Genomic DNA, 19357 nt, shown 5'->3' with positions numbered 1-19357 from the left:
TATATATATATATATATATATATATATATATATATATATATATATATTTCCAGACTTACTGGGCAGGGAAGAAATGGACTGAGTTACACCACCACTATCACCACTCCCTCCTCCATCCAGGAAAGGTACGAATTCTTGCCATTTAAAAACCTCATACTAGTCCAACTGCTGCATAACTAGCTCAGGAAACATCTACTTTTAAAATCTCATCTTTTTCTCCCTTCCCCTTTCTAAGGGTTAGGGGAGGGAGGAGAAGGTTTGAAGCCCCACCATTTTCCATTCCACTTCCCAGGCATTATCCTCAGGTTTTGAGTACGAGTGGCCAAGCCTTCTTGGAACTTTTGCTGTAATCAAACAAGAAGCATTTGTTAAGGACCTACAATGTGCCAGGCAATGTGCTAGAATACAAAGGCAAAGGAAAAAAAAGGCACAGTGCCTGCTTCCAGGAACCTAATTGGGGTACATGTGCACATGTAAGTCAATTTAAAATATAGCCAAAGAACATGCAAAGTAATTTCTAGATAGGGGGTAGGGGGTGAAAGAGAGTAAACTGTAACAACTAGAGTAATCCAGATAGGCTTCATGTAGGAAGTGACTTGAACTAAATTTAAGAAAGCTAGGGATTCTTTGAGACTCCCAATGTATAGTACTATAAAGACAAACTTCAAGTGGAAACCTAAAAAGAAATTTATGTTTGGACAGCACTACCCCCTTTATAGTTTTAAATTGCAAAAGCTGAGATCCGGCATAAAGGACATTACTTTTAAGGCTCTTGCAGCTACTATTAGAACAGTGCATCCCTTAGGGTACTTAGAAACTGTCCCGGGTGAAAACCCATCTGCTTGAGTTGCTATATGTCCCCAAGGAGAAACATCCTTTGAGAAACTCAATCATGCATACCCTAGACATAAAGTGATCAGATTTTAGCTGCAGTGTGATTAATGACAGCAAGGACAGGGGAAAGTAGAGGACATTTATTTACTGGGAGGTATATTAGATTCATTTATTGTCATTTACTCTGCCAAAAACAAAAAGCAAAAGAAAAGGAAAGAAAAATCATCCTCCTTAATAATGGTGAATGAGATATGCCAAAATGGATGAGAGATAGATATTCATTTAGTTTAAATGATCCTTGAAAGAAAGCTTCATTTGAGAACAGTGAGCTCCAGGTATTATATTAATTGCTATGCCAGGCAAAATACAAACTAGGTATACTCAGGCTGGTGCTAAATCTGATTTTTTTTGGTTAACCACTAGGTTACCATTCACTTCACCTTTTCTTCCCTATCACCCCTGTTTTCACAGAATATTTTAGCTACCATCAACACCTGCTTTAAAATGAAACTCCCTTCTCTTTCCTGAGAGCTGAACATGCCCATGTTTTGGTGAAACTGGTTGGTAAAATTCTCTTTCTCCCCAACAGTGGAACTTTCTTACTTTTTGATATGGTAATGAACTTACTTATTCCTGAGTGAAATACCAATCTAGACTGTCACTATTTGTCCTTGAGCAAATAGCCCAAGGAAATACTGTCTTAAGCTGGTTTACTAAATTTACACTTTCAAGAATTTAAACCATATTCTTGTTTAGAATTCAGATGAGGCTGAGTAGAAAGTAGGGCTCATGGTAAGAGTGGGAAGGAATGCTTAGTGAAGGAAACAAGACCACAAATACTTTTGGTGAGCAGATGTTGCCTGTCACAAATATATGTGAATGAATGAAATTGGGCATCATTGGTTCCACCACAGCTTTGTCTCCTATGTGGAAGCAGGAGGTATTTGGGAAAGGGGGAGGGGAGAAGAGGATAAAGAGCTGAGCTGGTATATGTCTAGTGTAGCAATCCCTCATTAGTCATACCAAGCTGCTTGTGTTGCTTTTTCTTCCAAGTTACCTCTGCTTCTGGAGAGAAGAGAGGAAGAGGAAATGATTCCAAAATACTGACTAGCAGATGAGAAAGAAAAGAAGGCTTGCCTAGAAGATCTATACATTTCTCTCTGTCTGGTGTCCACCTCCTGTTTAATTACACTGGCATTCTGTGTAGCAGTGGAGTTACTAATTCAGGGACTTCCCTTTCCCCATCCCTTTCACTTTCCATGCCCTGTCTCTAGCATCACCTATGCATTAGCATATGATAAGTTCACATTATGGGTATATTTTGAGGCAAACAAAATTTTATACATTAAGAGGTAAGTGTAGCAAGAATGGAAAACAGGTTTTTAAGTGAACAGACATGTTTAAGTCTGAGCTTTAATAGTTGCTATATAATACTGCTCAAGTCACTCTATTTCTCCGAGTCTTCTTTTTCTCATCTGGGTATGTACATATGCAAAAGATATGTGATTTCTTTAGTGTAAAAGTGCAATTGGAATGCTGCCTTCTATATGAAGCCTTTCCTAATACCCAAGTTTAATTTTTAATGATTTTTATTTTGAATTTAAATGCAAAAAGAGGCTTTTTTTCACATACACTTCAGAACACAAAAAGAATAAATGAAACTAAATCTCGATTTTGTACTGGTTACCTTTTTTGTAAATATGCAATATATATTCATGAACTATTCACATGTTTCATAACTATACTTCCAAGGGAAGAATGACTATGAATTTGGAGCCTTTTAAGTCTTCCTTCGTAGACCATGGGCCTACCAAGGTGATCTCTAGGGTTACTTATATAAATAGATAAATACAAGATTCACACAATATAGATGGATGGTAACCTTTTAAGGGATGATATTAGCAGCTCTGGGTCTCCTATAAAAAAAGTGAATTTCAAGATGAGTTTTGTAGGAAGCCAAGGATTCTAAAAGGCACAGGTGAGGAGGTAGAGTATTTCAGAAGACTTGAGTTTAAGTCTCAGCTTTATTACTTATTTCACTGACTTCAGACAAGTCACTCAATACCTCTTGATTTCAATTTTTTCCTCTGTATAATGAGGGGTACAGAAAGAGAACAGATTTCTAATTTATAGAGATTTAGTCCAAAAAAAGGTACAGAAAAAGAATTTCAGAATAGTTCCCTTTCTAATATTAATATTTTATTAATATAATGATAACCTAAAATTAAAATATGAAGAATTTTTGTTTTGTTAAAAGTATTACCAGTCTGACATATATTATTTTGAACCACAAGCACACCATCCATCTTACCTTAAAATATATAAAGAGATAAAGAATTTTCATGCGTGGCTAGTTTGGGAATTTGTTTTGTTGGCATATGCAGAAACATATTGAAGGATTTGTTTTGTACTTTTTTCAAGTAAAAAGAATACCCCCATTTAGCAATTTTTAAAAATTGCTCCACTGTGTATCTTTACCAACATAACAAATTCCAAAACTAGCCATGGATGAAAATGTATTTCTCTTTCTGCATTTTAAGTTCTCTTTGTCATGGGATAAGTAGTATGTTTTGTCTTTCTTCTTTTGGACTCATGGCTTAGTTGATCAAACTTTTAAAGTCTTAAATACTGTGCTATAACAGTGCCTGGCACATGGTAGGCACTTAACCATGAGGGATTGTTTCTGTATGTTGTGTACCTAATCTGTCCTATTGCTTGACTTTAAAAAAAAAATCAGTATAAAATTATTTCAATGATTACTGCTTTGTAGTAAGATCCAGTACTGATAGGTCATCTTCCTTCCCATTGTGTTTGACTCTTTGTAAGCCCATTTGGACTTTTCTTGGTTAAAGATACGGGAGTGGTTTGCCATTTCTTTCTCCAGCTTATTTTACAGGTGAGGAACTGAGGCAGTGTAAAGTGACTTTGCCAAGGTCACACACAAGTAAGTGTCTGAAGCTGGATTTGAACTGAGGAAGATGAGTTTCCCTGATTCCCAGTCCAGTGCTTTATCAACTGTGCCTACTAGCTGACCCCATTCATTCATATGAACTTAACATATTAATATATGAATGCCATTTTTATAATAACCATTTCTCATCCACTCGATTTTTCCTAAAATGGATTCTAGGCCAATTTTTTTTTATTTTTATAGTTCTCATTCAGAGGCTCTACAATAGTCCAAGGCCTGATGAAACCAGCACAATATAATCTGCAAACACTGGCAGATGAAAGATTTCATCATATATAGAAAATCCCTCTTATTTTGGATTCTGAACTAGATCTCCATTACAGTAGTGAAAATCTTTGACAATCATACAGCTCTATGTTATATGCCTGGCATGAAGTCAAATATCATTGGGCCATCCAATAAAGGTTCTCTATTGTTATATCTTCCAAAGAATCTTTTAAAATTTTGACATATATGTGAGAGACAGCTTGTTGAAGAAGAGCCTTTAAATCAGTGTTTTGCTGTACTGAATCCAATGGGGATTTTTTTTTTTAGCTAAACAATAAACACAATGTAATTTTGCATTCTTTATACTTTTCAGGGAATTGTATGATAGTAAAGATTTGTTCTGTGATATATCAGTTATGAAAGCCTGAATCCTCCCTTCTTATTCCTTCATAAAGGAAGCCCTTTTGAATTATGTATTATTCTAATAAAATTCCATAGATAGGAAAGTTGACATGTATGTCATCATTAGTGATTTCTCAGACACCTTTAAAAATTATTTATTGATATCTTTTATTTTTAAATCACAGTCATTTCTGGAAATAACTACTCAACACCAGCTCCTCACAACAAAGAAAAACAATTAAGCAAAAGCAGATGTTATATGGTAATTACTTCTGACAAGTTGCCTTTAGTAGTACCCTCCCACTTTTGTGCTATGAAGAGAGGCTATGGTTTATGACTAGTTCTTAGATATTCTTTTCTAGTTATTCAGGATAGCTTCCTTCCTTTTTATTTACAATATTTTAATCAATGTGTATATTGCTCTTTTGGTTTTGTTTATTTCATTTGGCAATAAAAATCAATTCATACAAAACTCCCCGTGCTTCTCTGAATTCCTCATATTTGTCACTTATTATTACAAAGCAACATTCCATTATATTCATATACCATCAATTTTATCCATTCCCCAGTTGATGGATGTCTACTTTGTTCTAGTTCTTTGCTAACCCAAGGAGGACTACTATAAATATTTTGTATATGTTGGTTGCTCCCTTTTTGCCGTAAATGATGAGAACTTTATCATGAAAGTTTTAGGTAAAATTGATCAATAAATCTTTCATATAAGCTTTGTCTGATCATATTTAATTATTTTTAAACTTTGAACATAAACATCAAATAAAATGAGCATTTCCATATAGATAGTAGATTTTTTAAAAAAGATAAATTGTACATTAAACTATGAAATCTCTACTGTGAACCACTTGATTTTCTTTTTAAATATACAACAAATTCAATAGGTAACTTTCAAAATAATCTTTTTTGTGTTTCTGTCCTTCTGCTCTCTTCTGTGATTTAAAAAAAAAAACGTGTGAATGACTTTCCTCTTTTTTTGCTTCCCTATGCCTATTTATTCTCTCCTTCCCATCCCTCAAAATGAAAAAAGAAAATAATCAGCACTTTATAATAAACATACATAGTCAATAAAAACAAATTCCCACATTGCCCATGTCCAAAAATGTATGTCTTATTCTGCATCCTGAGTCCATCACCTCTCTGTTAGAAGGGAGTAGTGAGTCACCATTTATCCTCTGTAATTATGGCTGATCCTTGTATTGACTAGATTTCTTACATCTTTCAAAAACGTTTTCTTTGCAAGTTTATTTTCCTAATATAAACCATTCATTTGGTGCTGCATCAGTTCAGAGAAGCCTTCTCCAATTTCTTTTAATCCCTTCTTTTGATCTTATCTTATAGTGAATGAGCAAAAGAGAACAATTTGTTCCAACAGCCATGAAGGTGGCTGAAGCAGGTGCTGTGGAGCACTTAGAGCTTGGTCAGACATCAAAGATGCCAAGATCATCCACTGCATTTCAGACCATTGCCAGTTGTTTTGACTTTTGTCTCGACACTGGACTTCAATGATTCTAGAAGGCAGAGTGAAGCTGACAACTTTATGCAACTCTGCCTTGTTTAAATCCAATTCACTCAAGACATCACCCTGTGATGTCATTGGTCCTCTTCAAAAATAAAGGATAAACAATAGAACAAAAATGCATAATAATATCCCATTACATTTCTTCAGCCTGGACTTGACTCAGGCCATGCCCTTGGTAGTTTAGATTCAATAATGAGATAAATTGGGGAGGCTACATGGTGCAGTGAATAGAGCACCAGCCCTGGAATCAGGAGGACCTGAGTTCAAATCAGGCCTCAGACACTTAACACAAAAACTAGCCATGTGACCTTGGGCAAGTCACTTAACCCCAATTGCCCTCCAAAAAGCAATAATAATGAGACAAATTGAAATACTCATAGATGACTAGACAGTTAGCAAAGGTAAATTTACTTAGTCATAGTAGGAGAATGATATTCAATGAAGATAGGCATTGAGAACCCCTTGAATTGATTCAACTGAGCCTGAGCAAAGCTCTCATCATGATCCACTAGTCAAGCATCTAAGAGTCCCTCCAGAATCTTATGGCTGCCTTATACTCAGGCACTGATGAAGTGAAATCAATAGTCTGAGACCTGAATCCCAAGAAATTTTCAATAACTTATAAGGAAAAACAAATATTCAAACATTCAGGTGGGTGGAGGGGAGAAGTTAGGATGCTGCTTCTATCACAATATTCAGCTGACATAATTTGTTCAGTCATTCCCTAATTGATAGGCACCCTTTAGTTTTCAGTTTTTTGATACAACAACAAAGACCTGCTAAATATTTTTGTATGTGCAGATTCTTTCCTTTCTACTCTGATCTCTTTGGAGTATCTATGTACCATTCTTCAGCAGAGCCACCCAGGGAATCCTTCATACCTTCAGAGACAGCAGCCCTAGAAAGGCAGCACCAGAACCTCTTGGTCCTAGATAAAGTAGTTGTAAGGGTATCTAAGTGCTGCAGTACATAGAGCACTAGGCCTAGAGTTCAAATCCAGCCTCAGACTCTCACTAACTGTGTGACCCTGAGCAAATCACTTAACTCTGTTTGCCTCAGTTCGAGCTGGAAAAGGAAATGGCAGACTGCCCCAGTATCTTTGCCAAGAAAACCCCAAATGGGGTCATGAAGAGTCAGGCACAACTGAAAAATGACTCAACAACAACAGCAATTGTAGAATCACTCAGGAGTTCCCTGAAGGAGAACTATGTGACTCTAAAATTGGAAGGAATCATTTGACCTCAGAAATTACGAGAATTTAGTGTACTTCAGAAATGAAGGAGAAGAAAGAACAAAGTCAGGATGTGGAAGAGCAGGCCTAAACCTTGCTCATTTCCTACTGTGAGTTGTTCAGGTATTACAGATCCTATGAGAAGGTCATTGGCACTCTAACAATCCTAAGTGCAAAAGTCTCTTTCAAGGAAAGCTTCATATCGAGGGAAGAACTGTAAGTTTCGAGGATTATACAGATCTTTGGGGAAATTGCTGCTGGTAACCCTAAATGAATTTTCTCGAGATCCTTTAAAAAAAAGGGAGAGGGGGGTCAGAAACAAACAGTGAAGTTCCATAAGACTAGAGGTAGACAAATGTTCCATTTTTAAACCAGGGAAGGTGTTGGAGTCAGCAAGTCATGCAAATGAACTTGGCTTCTTTTCCTGGCAAAACTCTAGAATTATTATTCAAGTTACAGTTAGTGTGCATTTAGAAAGGAAATCAGTGAGCCCTAAGAATCAGCATGACTCTATTGAGTCCTAATAATGACTCTATTGAGTCATAATCAATCAATTATAACTTCTTTTTCTTTTTTAACAAAGTAACTAGATATGCTCCAATGGAGCTGTATACTAATGCTTTATTATGGAACTAAGTTGACCCTGGATTCTTGAAATCTAGGTCAATGCAACTTAACTTCTGACATATCTTACACAAAGATGAAAAGGCTGTGCTTATGGCATCAGGGTTGAATTTTGTGTCTGCTTGCCAAGATCCAGTCTTGCTAAATTGAAAGACTCATCATCAGCTTGGCTGCAGGGTGATTATTTTCTTTCTTGCCACCATATCATGGTGCTTTCAAAAGAAAGAGGAAAGTTTAAAGGAGGGCTTAATTTTGGGGAAAAGAGAATGACATCTATTTTGGACATGTTAAATTTAAAATGCCTATGAGTTATCCTGACAGAACTATCTATTAGCCAGTTAATGATAGAGGATTGGAGTTTCGGGAGGTTTAGTGATGGATATATAAATTTTGTAGCCATATGAATAAATATGATTAATAAGACCCTTGTGAGTTGATGGGAACAGCAAGAAAAAAAAAAGTATGTAGATAAGAGAGAAACCAGGACAGAGCCTGGGGGTAATACACATGCTTATGGAATAAAAAAAAAAAATTAAGTAGCTGACAAACAGGTAGAAGGAGAATTAGGAGAGAATAGTGTCACATGAGACCAGGAAGCAGAGAATGTTCAGTAAGAAGAGGTAGTCAGCAATGCCAAAAGCAATTGAGATGTAAAACAGAATGAGGATTGAGGGAAAAAGTCCATTAGATCTGCAGTTAAAAAAAAAAAAGTTGGTAACCTTGGAAAGAGAATTTCATTTGAGTGTGCAAATTTAGAGATATCTCCACTCTAAATGTTCATATGAACTATTGTGCCCAACCTTTGGTAGAGCCATCCAAGCTCATATTGGTCTGATCAGCCATAGCCGGACATATTTTACCTTAACCCCCAACATAGTGATGTCATTTTGTTCCTCTTCAAGAATGAAGGACAACAACCATGTTCATGACATTAGACTGTTTGCAAAAGGACTTCACATAGAGTAATATGTAATATACATGATGAAAAGAAATTTTGAAAAGGTAAATATAAATATATATTTGGTTTGATCATTACTTCCCACCTGGATTCTACATTAGACTTTTCCATTGTCTCCAGAAACTTATTTTCCTGTGAGATTAAATTATTTCTGAAATTTTCATCTATTCAGTGCCCTCTACCCCTTGGGCACCTCCCTTCCTCTAACTGGAGGGGATTGAAGACAAACATCAAGGGCTCCTCCCAGATCCTCTCTTTAAGAGGGGCCAGGAGAGACACCTCATCGTTTTCCAGCTAACTGCAGTATTTCATCATACACATGAGCTGGTCGCTCCTGCTCTGACCTGCTTTTCCTATTTTTTTTATTCATTAATCTTTCCCATTAGATTGGGAACTCTTTGAGGACAAGTGCTGTTTTTTGCCTTTTTTTGTATCCGCAATACTCAGCACAGTGTCTGCCACATGTTAGAAGCTTGACTAATGTTTATTGACTGACTGGTTCTGAGGAATCAACTTGACAAGGAAAGGAGAGGGGAATGATGTGGTCATAATTGTGCTATAAATATAGAATTTGGGGAGCTATGTGGAGGATGAATTAGAGAGGAGTGAGGAGACTTAAGGAAAGATCAGTTAGAAAATGTTTGCAGTATTCCAAGTGAATAGTAACAAGGTCTAAAATAGAATGAAGACCATATGAGTAGAGAGAAGGGTCTAGTAAATTTGTACCAATAGAATCAATAAGACTTGGTAGGTGAATGGATATGTGGGGTGAGAGAGAGTGAGATGTGAAGGATGATATCAACTTTGCTAACCTGAATGATTGAAAGCATGGTGGCCATATAGAAATATGGAAGTTAAGAAGAGAAGTAAGTCTGTAGGAGAAAGAGTAGTTCTATTTGAAATGACCAGAGGTGATTAGTGACACAGGACTGGAGTTAGAAGAGATGCTAGGAATTGATATATTGATAGAGAAGTCATCTTCATAGAGATGATAAATGAATTCATGGAATCTGATGGGTTTACCAAGAGAGAATACAGGAAGAGATGAGCACCTTGAGGAGAATATTGGGATAAACGCACAGTAAGGGGAGGAATATGGCTAATAATTGATCAAAGGAGACCAGGAAGGCATAGGCAGATTGGTAGAGTGAGAACTGAGAGAGCAATGTCATGAAAGTTCAGAGAGGAGAGTGTTTCAGGATCAGAGGGTGATTACAACGTAAAAGGCTAAAGAGATCAAGCAGGATAAGCACTGGAAAAAGGTCCAATGACTTGGCAATGAAGAAATCACTGGTAACTATGGAGAGAACAGTTTCAGTTATATAATGCAAAGAGCAGAGAAATAAGAAAAAAGGGAGAAAGCAGTGGCAAGGAGTATAAACAGCTTTTCTTCCTAAAAAGCTTTTTCTTTCCCTAGAAAGTAATCATAAAAATGAGGAGTTATATAGAATGATAGTTTGAAGGATGATAGGAGTTGGTGTGAGAAGATTGAGAAAGAAAATTTGGATCCACTTCTGGGTGAAGCATAATAGAGTCATTTATGGAAGAAGAAAGAACTGACTTTTGCAGTGAAGGTGCAGTCAGGATTTAGATAACATAATTGGTAATATAGTCAGCACCATTGTGTTTCTTCTTCCATATCTACTTAATTACATATGAGTAGGAGAGAAAATATACTCCCCTTTTTATATAACCAGATATTCAAAAGGACACATTTAAATTTTTAAATAGTCATTTGCTATTAGTAAAAGAAATAATATCATTAAACACTCATATCAAAGCAAGTGCACAAATTATATATATATATATGGATTGGGATATATATTATCTATCTATATCTATATATACATGCATGTGTGTGTATTTATATATCACAATCCACACATAAACCTCGGTCAGACTCACATGAGTAGGAGAGGAGGAAGAGAGTGGAATACAGGGCTGAGGTTTAGCAAGACACAAACCACATTAAGAATAAAGGAGTCAAGGGATTTGAGAGCAGAGGATAGTGCAACATTGAACTAGCTAATTCTAGTGTCAAGATGAAGAAAGTAGGAGAGTAATCTCAGTAAGGGTGCATATCTGGAAAATTGCTAAAAGATGGAGGGACTGAAGGTCATTGTGAGAATGAAGAATAGGTTTAGGAGGAGTGAGGCATAAGCAAGGATGGAAGGATAAAATGTAGTCATAAAAAGGAATTTCACATTCTTGATAATGGAATGTAACAGGAGGACCTGAGTCCAAGTCTGGCCTCAGACACTTAACACTTACTAGCTGTATGACCTTGGGCAAGTCACTTAACCCCACTGCCCTGACTTCCCCCCTCCAAAACGCAAAAAAAAAATTGGAATGAAGAAGTAGATCATAAAAGAGGAGAATCATTAATGGGAAACCAGAGTATTGAGAAAATTTTGAAAATCCTTAGTACAGACTTCCAGTGCTAAGATGGTGAACTGATACAGGAACTCCCTGGAGCCCTCCCAAATTCTCTTTCAAGCAACCTTTAAAAATGCCTCTGAACCAATTTAGGAGTGGGGAAGCAACTGACCAGCATAGCAAGAAAGGTCTGTCTCACTAAGGTGGGAGGGGAGCCCAGTAAACAAGCAGTAGCAGCAGGCTGGACTCCAGGGGGCCTGCAACAAGGCTCCAAGCCCCAGAGCATCCACTAGCAAGGACCTATTGCTATGTAAGTCAGCAGCTCCAAAGGCCAGCCAGCAGTCTATAGCACCAACACAATATTCACAGCACCTATGGTGACTATGAATATGCTGGCATATTTCTGAATTACAAAATATAATGGACTCTCTGTATAGAAGACAAAAGCAAAACATTTATTCAGACACCAGAAAACCAAATCCCAACACCAGAAAGTCAAATCCATCACAGCAACAAAGACACAGCAGAGAGACACATCATACTTTAGCCTTCCCACAAACACTCACAAGCCTAGCTGTCACAGCAGGGGGCGAACAAATACTCAAAAGCCTAGATGTCTCCTTGGGTGCATCCTCTCTTCCCTCTAGTTCTAACTGCTCTGACTCCCAGATTCTTGTGGTCTCTGCTCCACCCCTCAGCAAGCTCCTCCCACCACAGGCTCCATTCAGCCTATTAGGGAATAGGGAAGATCTTCAAATTCCCATTACCATTACATCCAGCCCCAAGATATTTCATGTCCCTTACATAGCAAAAATACATTAATAATACGTTTCATTACATAGGTTAATGGAAGTTTAGGGGAAACTGGTGTCAACAGAACTTTACAACAATATAATGGGGATAACTGAAAATAAGTACATAAAATCATATCTTAGGGTGGGAACTTAAGCACAAGCACCCCATCATTCCCCCCTAGAATAAATAGGGCTCAAAATCATAGGGTAAGAGGAAAAGGACACTTCTATAGTTACTTCCTGCTGAAATTGGACATAAAGTTGTCCTAGCCCCAAGAGGTCCCATTTGAGAGGTCAGTTCTTTTTTTTGTTTTTTGGGGGTAATTAGCAATCAATCTATTAATTATGGCTAGCAAATAATCAACAGATTGAGGTCACTGGCCTCAGAAACCAGACAGAAACCCTGGAGAATATCTAATGTTTAAACACCCTTGGAAGAGTGGGTGTTCCCAGCAGGTGGGCTATTCTAATACAAAAGAATCCACCTCCACCCAGGCCAAGAGCAAAGAACAAAAGTGGGCTAAGAATTCTACTTAGAAGAGATGGCCATTACCCTTTAATCAGAACTCAGCTCTCCCAGTAGGCAGGGGTCCTGCCCAAGACAGAGGAGGATGTCTCACTGTCAGCTGTCCTTCAAAAGATCGGGGGGGGAGGGGAGCTATAAAAATTGTGCATACACTTTGGCCCAGCAATACCACTTCTAGGGCTGTATCCCAAAGAAATCATAGAAGTAGGAAAAGGACCCGTATGTACAAAAATATCCATAGCAGTTCCTTTTGTGGTGGCAAAGAATTAGAAATCAAGGGGATGCCCATCAATTGGGGAATGGCTAAACAAGTTGTGGTATATGAATGTAATGGAATACTATTGTGCTATAAGAAATGAGGAGCAGAGAGACTTCATAATTACCTGGAGAGACTTATATAAAACAATACTGAGTGAGGAGAACAGAACCAGGAGAACTTTGTACACAATTACAGACACATCGTATGTGTGATGACTAATTTTGATAGCCTGGGCTCCTCTCCGCAATGTAAGGTTATAAGACAACTCCAAAAGACTCATGACGGAAAGGGATATGTCCACATCCAAAAAAAGAACTAGAGTCAGAATGATTTAAGCAAACAACTTGCTCTCTCTTTGTGGGGGGTTTTTTTTGTGTTTCAGTTTTGTTCCTTCTTTCTTGTTCTACACTCCATTGGTTATAATTCTTTACAACCTGACGAATGTTTAATGTGAAGGTATTTGTAGAACCTATATCAGATTGCATGCTGCCATGCAGGGGAGGGGAGGAGAGGGAGGAGAAAATTTGGAACTCAAGGGACTGTGGAACTGAATGTTGTAAACTAAAAGCAATTTTTTTTAAAAAAGGGGAAAAAATGGCCTGGGCAGTGAATGAGGAAAAGGGAAAAAAAAACTTGGATCTCCCTCCCCCCCCAATATTAATCAGTTAATAATCATTTCAGTTCAAAAACAGGAAGGTGGTATGAACAATTCATGAACAGTACTTAGCACAGTGCAAAGCATATAGTAAGCACTTAATGTTTATTGACCAAATGACTCTTTTCCCATCACTCTTCCCATTCTGTCATCCATACCACCACTCCCTGTTTTCCTATTGCCTACCCTCAATTGGCTAATACAGTTTAATCTAGCCCTGCCTGACCACCATGGGATGTAGGGTTATAGAATGGAACACTGCTGGTATCAGCCATGACTATGTACCCTCTGGCTCAATAGCTGTGTCTTCCCTCCCCTATGGCTGTCATAGCACGTATCCTGACCTCCATATTCTTGGCTCAGTCTTAATGAGTCAAACTAAAGCCAAAGGAGACAATGATTCCTTCCAACTTCTCTATTTTGATGTTACACAGATGATCAATGGCCAATTTCCTTGCACTTTAAAGTTTGCAAAGCATTTCACATCTATTATCTCATTTGATTTTCACAGCTTTCCTGGAAGGCAGGTACTAGTGAAGTGTCTAGGATCTAGGGCAGATTTGCACTCAGCTCTTCCTGTGTCCCAAGTCTAGCTCTCCATGCACTATGTCACCCAGCTCTTTAAAGATGATTCCATCCTAAAGATGATTCCATTTACCAAATTTAGCATTCTTAGTGTCTGATTTGAAAGTTGGATGTTTCCTTCAAAGGTTTCATGGAATGAAATGCTTCCATCAAGGTATTTAGGGGTCTGGAGAAGCAGCAGGACAAAATGCAAAGAGCATGTCCAAGGACATTAGTTCAAATCCTAGCTTTGCCACTTTCTACCTGCATGACTCTGAGTAAGTTGCTTAACCTCTCCATGTCTATGGCTCTCTCTTCTACAAAATGCATAATTCAGACTAAATGATTTCTAAAATTTCTTCCATTTTTAAAGCCTAAACTACTGTTAACTTCCTGTATGACCTTATCTAGGCCTAAGTTATTTCCTCTATAAAACAAGGGTTTTGGACTATATAAACTCAAAATTTCCTTCCACCTCTCAAGTCTTTGCTTTCTATAGTTTTTTGAAGAGTTATCTGCTTCAGATAACACTTATTATTAAAAAGATATTTCCCACAATTCATTTATAAATCTTTGTAGAATGTATTGTAAGACAGAAACTACATAGCTTCCATATTTAATTGGGATCATTGATTTAGAGCTACAAAATGCCCTTAGAGGTCATCTAGCACAATCTATACCTCACCCCCCCCTCACACAACTCTTGACAACCGAGGAAATGAAGGTAACCCAGTAACTGACTTGCCCAAGGTCAGTGAAGAGACACAGAACCAGTATTTTGACCATAAGTCCAAAAAGAACTCTACAATCAGAACTCTTTCCATCATACTATAAATGATGAAGACTATGATAATGGCCTAAGTATGAAAACTTTCTTTAGGGACTTGACTGCTCCTTCTTGAAACAGTTACAATCATTTTCGTTGATTGGCTGAGGTCTGGGATAATTTGGTGGGTTCAGACTACTGTAGACTTAGGCAGCACTCTGAGGCTTAAGTATATTAAAAAGGGCAGACAGGGTTTAGAGCATAACAGAGAGAGATGAGCATACAGACCTGAAAGGACTTTGGTTCCAAGGTAGTAAAGCCTCTCCACTGGCACAGCTTCCCAAGATTGCCACTCTCCTCCTTAGCCTTGAGATGACCATGTTGAAGCAGTAGCTGAACCTCTTGGACTATCTTGGACCACCATTGCCTGGTGAAGAGCAGGAATTCTTCCACGACGAGTTTCCAGACCCAATTGTGGAGATACAGTAGCTACTGTGAGGTGTGGATGAAGTTTTTTTAGTTCCCAGTTTCATTTTACAGTTCTGAATTTCTAATCTCAAGATCCTGATCGGATCAACGGTGCTCGAAAAAAGTCAGTCAATGGAGATATCCGACCCTGCCCTATAATCAAAATCACAAGCAGAGGCGTCCATTTTTTTTTTCATTCAGAGGCCAACACCTTTATTATCCATTTGCTCAGTCCAGCATCGGGCCCCATGCTCCCGTCCCCCACCGGGCCCCTTAGGCCAGCATGGCAGGGAGGGCCTTCTTTGCCTCCAGCTGCACCCCAGAAGCTGCAAAGCCAGTGCCGCCCCTCTGGAGCAGGAAGATGGCCTTGTCTGCCAGCGGGGCTCCCCTGACGGCGTCCACCATGTCTGGCCGGATCAGACGCTCCACACACTTCAGGTCACCACGGCCCCGGATGTTCACAGGACGGCAGGGCGTGGAGCTGCTCAGGGCGACCCGGGTGACCGCACACACGTAGCACTCCCGCCGCGCGTCCGGCCCCACCCCGTCCGCACGGCCGTCCACGGGGGTGAAGTGGACAGTCATGAGGTCCGACAGGCGCAGGGGCTTCCAGGACATCGGGCACCTCACACCCCACGACGGCTTCTCCAGCTCGGCGGCCTTGGCTTCGGGCGTCAGGGACGGGATCCAGAAACTGCAGCTCCTTCGCCTTCTCCTGGGGTCCGTCCTCGGCCCCTGCTCTCGGGCCGAGGGGCCGGCTCACGATCGCTGCCTCCTCCACGAAGCGCCGGGGCCCCTCCTCCTGCCGGGCTGGTCTGCTTCTTTTAGGCCTTGGCGTGCCGGGCCATCTCCCGTTACTGGTGCAGGTTGTACTCGAGGATGGCGGCCCTCTGGTACAGGAAGCCGTTGGGGGTCACGACGGGGTCACGGCAGGGCTGCAGCGACAGGCAGCAGCAGTCAAAGTTCTTGATGGTCTCCCCACTGAGGCCCACGCTCTGCGTTCCACAGCCCGAGGCCGCGGTGACCTTTTTTTCTTCTCATGATGGAGAGGTCTGTTCGTTAACTGGCATCTGGAGCTTGGTGGACACCAGGTACAGGAGTGGCACATCACAGTTGTGGACATAAAGTGACATCTGGCTTAAGCAATCAGGCATCTGCAGATGGAGGGTATTAAACCTGTAGGAAACAAATCTCGAAAACAAGGTTAACAGATATAAAGCCAAAAAGAAACAGATGTAGGGTCAGCCATACTTCTGAAGTCCAAGAATTCACTCTAATGGCCTCATTCGTGGTAGAATATATGAGTTACTGGTACAATTTGGCAATCATCTCCTGAAGATGATGTTGATAAACAACACTTAACAGTATTATCTTTCCCCTGTGCTGCAATTTCCGCAGCCTTTGGAACATCAGCTGGCTTCCATTTTTACGCATACTTTAGTTTCCAATTTTATTCTATCAGTAGAACCAAACTCTTCAGTGCCTCTGATAGTTATTTCAGAAGGAGGGTCAGTTTTCATAAGAGGTATTGTTTCACAAGGAATAATAATCACTTGAACAATTCTATCACTTTTACAAAACCGTATGGGTTCTTCATTTAAATTTTGGAATATCACAATAATTTCTCCTTGATGATTAGAATCTATTACTCCAGCCAATACATGTATTCCTTGAGCTACTAATCCTGATTTAGGTAATATCTATTCAAACAACCACTCACAAGCACAGCAGAGAGCCACGCCATCCTTTAGCCTCCCCACAAACACTCACAAGCTTAGCTGTCTCCTTGGGTTCATCCTCTCCTCCCTCCAGTTCTAACTGCTCTGACTCCCAACTTCCGTGGCTCTGCTCCACCCTTCAGCAAGCTCCTCCCACCACAGACTCATGTGATTACATTCAACCTATTATGGGGCAAGGAAGATCTTCAAATTCCCTTAGGCTTATTAAGGGTGGGAAAGATATTTAAATTACCATTACATAGTCTCAGACCAAAAGCACAGAGAGGCCCCACCCTTTGTGCAGACCACTAGAAAGCCCCCACCCCCATTACTGACCAATAGCAAGATCCCATCCCCAGAGCTAACCAGCAGCACAGCAAGACCCCTCCAGTGGGGCCTACTAGATGTAAGAATTCACCTCCATAGCAAGCCAGCAGTGAGGCCTTGCCCCTGGGGCATGTCAGGAGGGTGGATCCCCCTCAAGTACAAGCCAGGAGCAAGCCCCCAACCTCTGGCACAAGAAACTTGACACTGTATAGAAGCAGAGCCCAACTTTTACATAAAAGTACAAAGTTACAAAATAAGAAGCAAAAAGAGCAAAAACTAAAACTTTACTATAGAAAGTTACTATGGTGACAAGGAGGATCAAAGGACAAAGTTGGAAAAGGACAGCAATGTCAAAATGACTACATGCAAAGCCTCAAAGGAAAATGTAAATTGATCTCAGGGCCAAAAAATAACTTCTGGAAGAGAGGTTTTGTTTTTGTTTTTGTTTTTGGGGGGGGAGGGGGCCAAAGAAATTGGGATTAAGTGACCTGCCCAAGGCAAACAGCTAGTAAATGCATCAAGTGTCTGAGGCCACATTTGAACTCAGGTCCTTGATACCAGGACCAGTGCTCTATTCACTGTGCTACCTAGCTACCCCTGGAAGAGTTTTTAAACAATTTTAAAAAGGAAATGAGAAGTAGAAGGGAAATGGGGACAAGAAATGAGAGTAATGTAAGAGAATCATGAAAAAATAATCAACAGCTTGGTAAAAGAGACAAAAAAAAAATTTGAAAAAGAAATATAAAAATTCATTGAAGAAAATAGCACCTTTAAAAAAGACAGAATTGGCCAGATGGAAGAGGGAGTACAAAAGCTCACTAAAGAAATAATTCCTTAAAAATTAGAATTGGGCAACTTGAAGCTAATGACTCCATGAGATATCAAGAAATGATAAAACAAGGGAGGCTAGAGCACCGGCCCTGGAGTCAGGAGGACCTGAGTTAAAATCCAGCCTCTGACACTTTAACATACACAAACACACACACACAAACTACCCGTGTGACCTTGGGCAAGTCACTTAATCCCAATTGCCCTACCTTCCCCCTCCAAAAAAAAAAAGAAATGATAAAACACAATCAGAAGAAGAAAACAACTGATTGGAAAATAGATCTTTTTTTTTTTTAAATAGTATGTTATTTTTCCAATTACATGTAAAGATAGTTTTCAACATTCATTTTTATAAGATTGATTTCCAGATGTTTTTCTTTCCTCCTCATCCCCTCTCCCTAAAACAGCAAATGATCTAATATAGTTTATACATGTATAATCATGGAAACATTTTCGCATTAGTCATATTATGAAAGAAGAAAGAAAACAAAAAGGAAAAACCATGAAAAAAAACAACAAAAGTGAAAATAGTATTCTTCAATCTCCATTCAGACTCCATAGTTCTTTCTCTGGATGTGGATAGCATTTTCCATCATGAGCCTTTTGGAATTGTCTTGGATCATTATATGGCTAAGAAGAGTTAAGTCAATCATAGTTGATCATTGGATAATGTTGCTGTTACTGCATACAGTGTTCTTCCAGTTCTGCTCACTTCACTCAGCATCAATTCATGTGAGTCTTTTCATGTTTTTTTTGAAATCTGCCTGTTCGTCATTTCTTATAGCAAAGTAGTGTTCCATTACATTCATATACCACAACTTATTCAGACATTCCCCAATTGATGGGCATACCTTCAATTTCCAGTTCTTTGCCACCACAAAAAGAGCTGCTATAAAGAATTTTGTTTGGTCCTGTTCCCTTTTTTTTATTATTTCTTGGGGATACAGACCTAGTAGTGGCATTGTTGTATCAAAGAGTATGCATGATTTGTTTGCCCTTTGGGCATAGTTCCAAATTGCTCTCCAGAATGTTTGGATCAGTTCACAACTCCACCAACAATGCATTAGTGTTCCAATTTTTCCAAATCATCTCCAAAACTTATTTTAATTTTCTGTCATATTAGCCAATCTGATAGGTGTGAAGTGATTCCTCAGAGCTGTTTTAATTTGCATTTCTCTAATCAATAGTGATTTAGAGCATTATTTCATGACTAGAGATAGCTTTAATTTCTTCATCTGAAACCTACCCGTTCCTGTCCTTTGGCCATTTGTCAATTGGTGAATGACTTGTACTGTTATAAATTTGACTCAGTTCT

General features: G+C 39.1%; 1 long non-coding RNA gene and 1 pseudogene across 1 annotated transcript in view; one reads left to right on the top strand and one right to left on the bottom strand.

Annotated features, from left to right (window-relative positions):
• LOC138143314 (uncharacterized) overlaps positions 1 to 19357 on the top strand; it is a 358919-nt gene that overhangs the window by 103303 nt on the left and 236259 nt on the right. The window lies entirely within an intron of this gene.
• LOC138143343 (nitric oxide synthase-interacting protein pseudogene) lies at positions 15443 to 16603 on the bottom strand (annotated as a pseudogene).

The sequence above is a fragment of the Petaurus breviceps genome, unplaced genomic scaffold (assembly GCF_028583685.1).
Source record: "Petaurus breviceps papuanus isolate PSGF00001 unplaced genomic scaffold, PetGlider_PUasm1.0 90638, whole genome shotgun sequence".
In the NCBI taxonomy this organism is placed as follows: domain Eukaryota; kingdom Metazoa; phylum Chordata; class Mammalia; order Diprotodontia; family Petauridae; genus Petaurus; species Petaurus breviceps.
The sequence above is the reverse complement of the archived record's forward strand: the minus strand, read 5'-3'. Positions and strand labels throughout refer to the sequence as shown.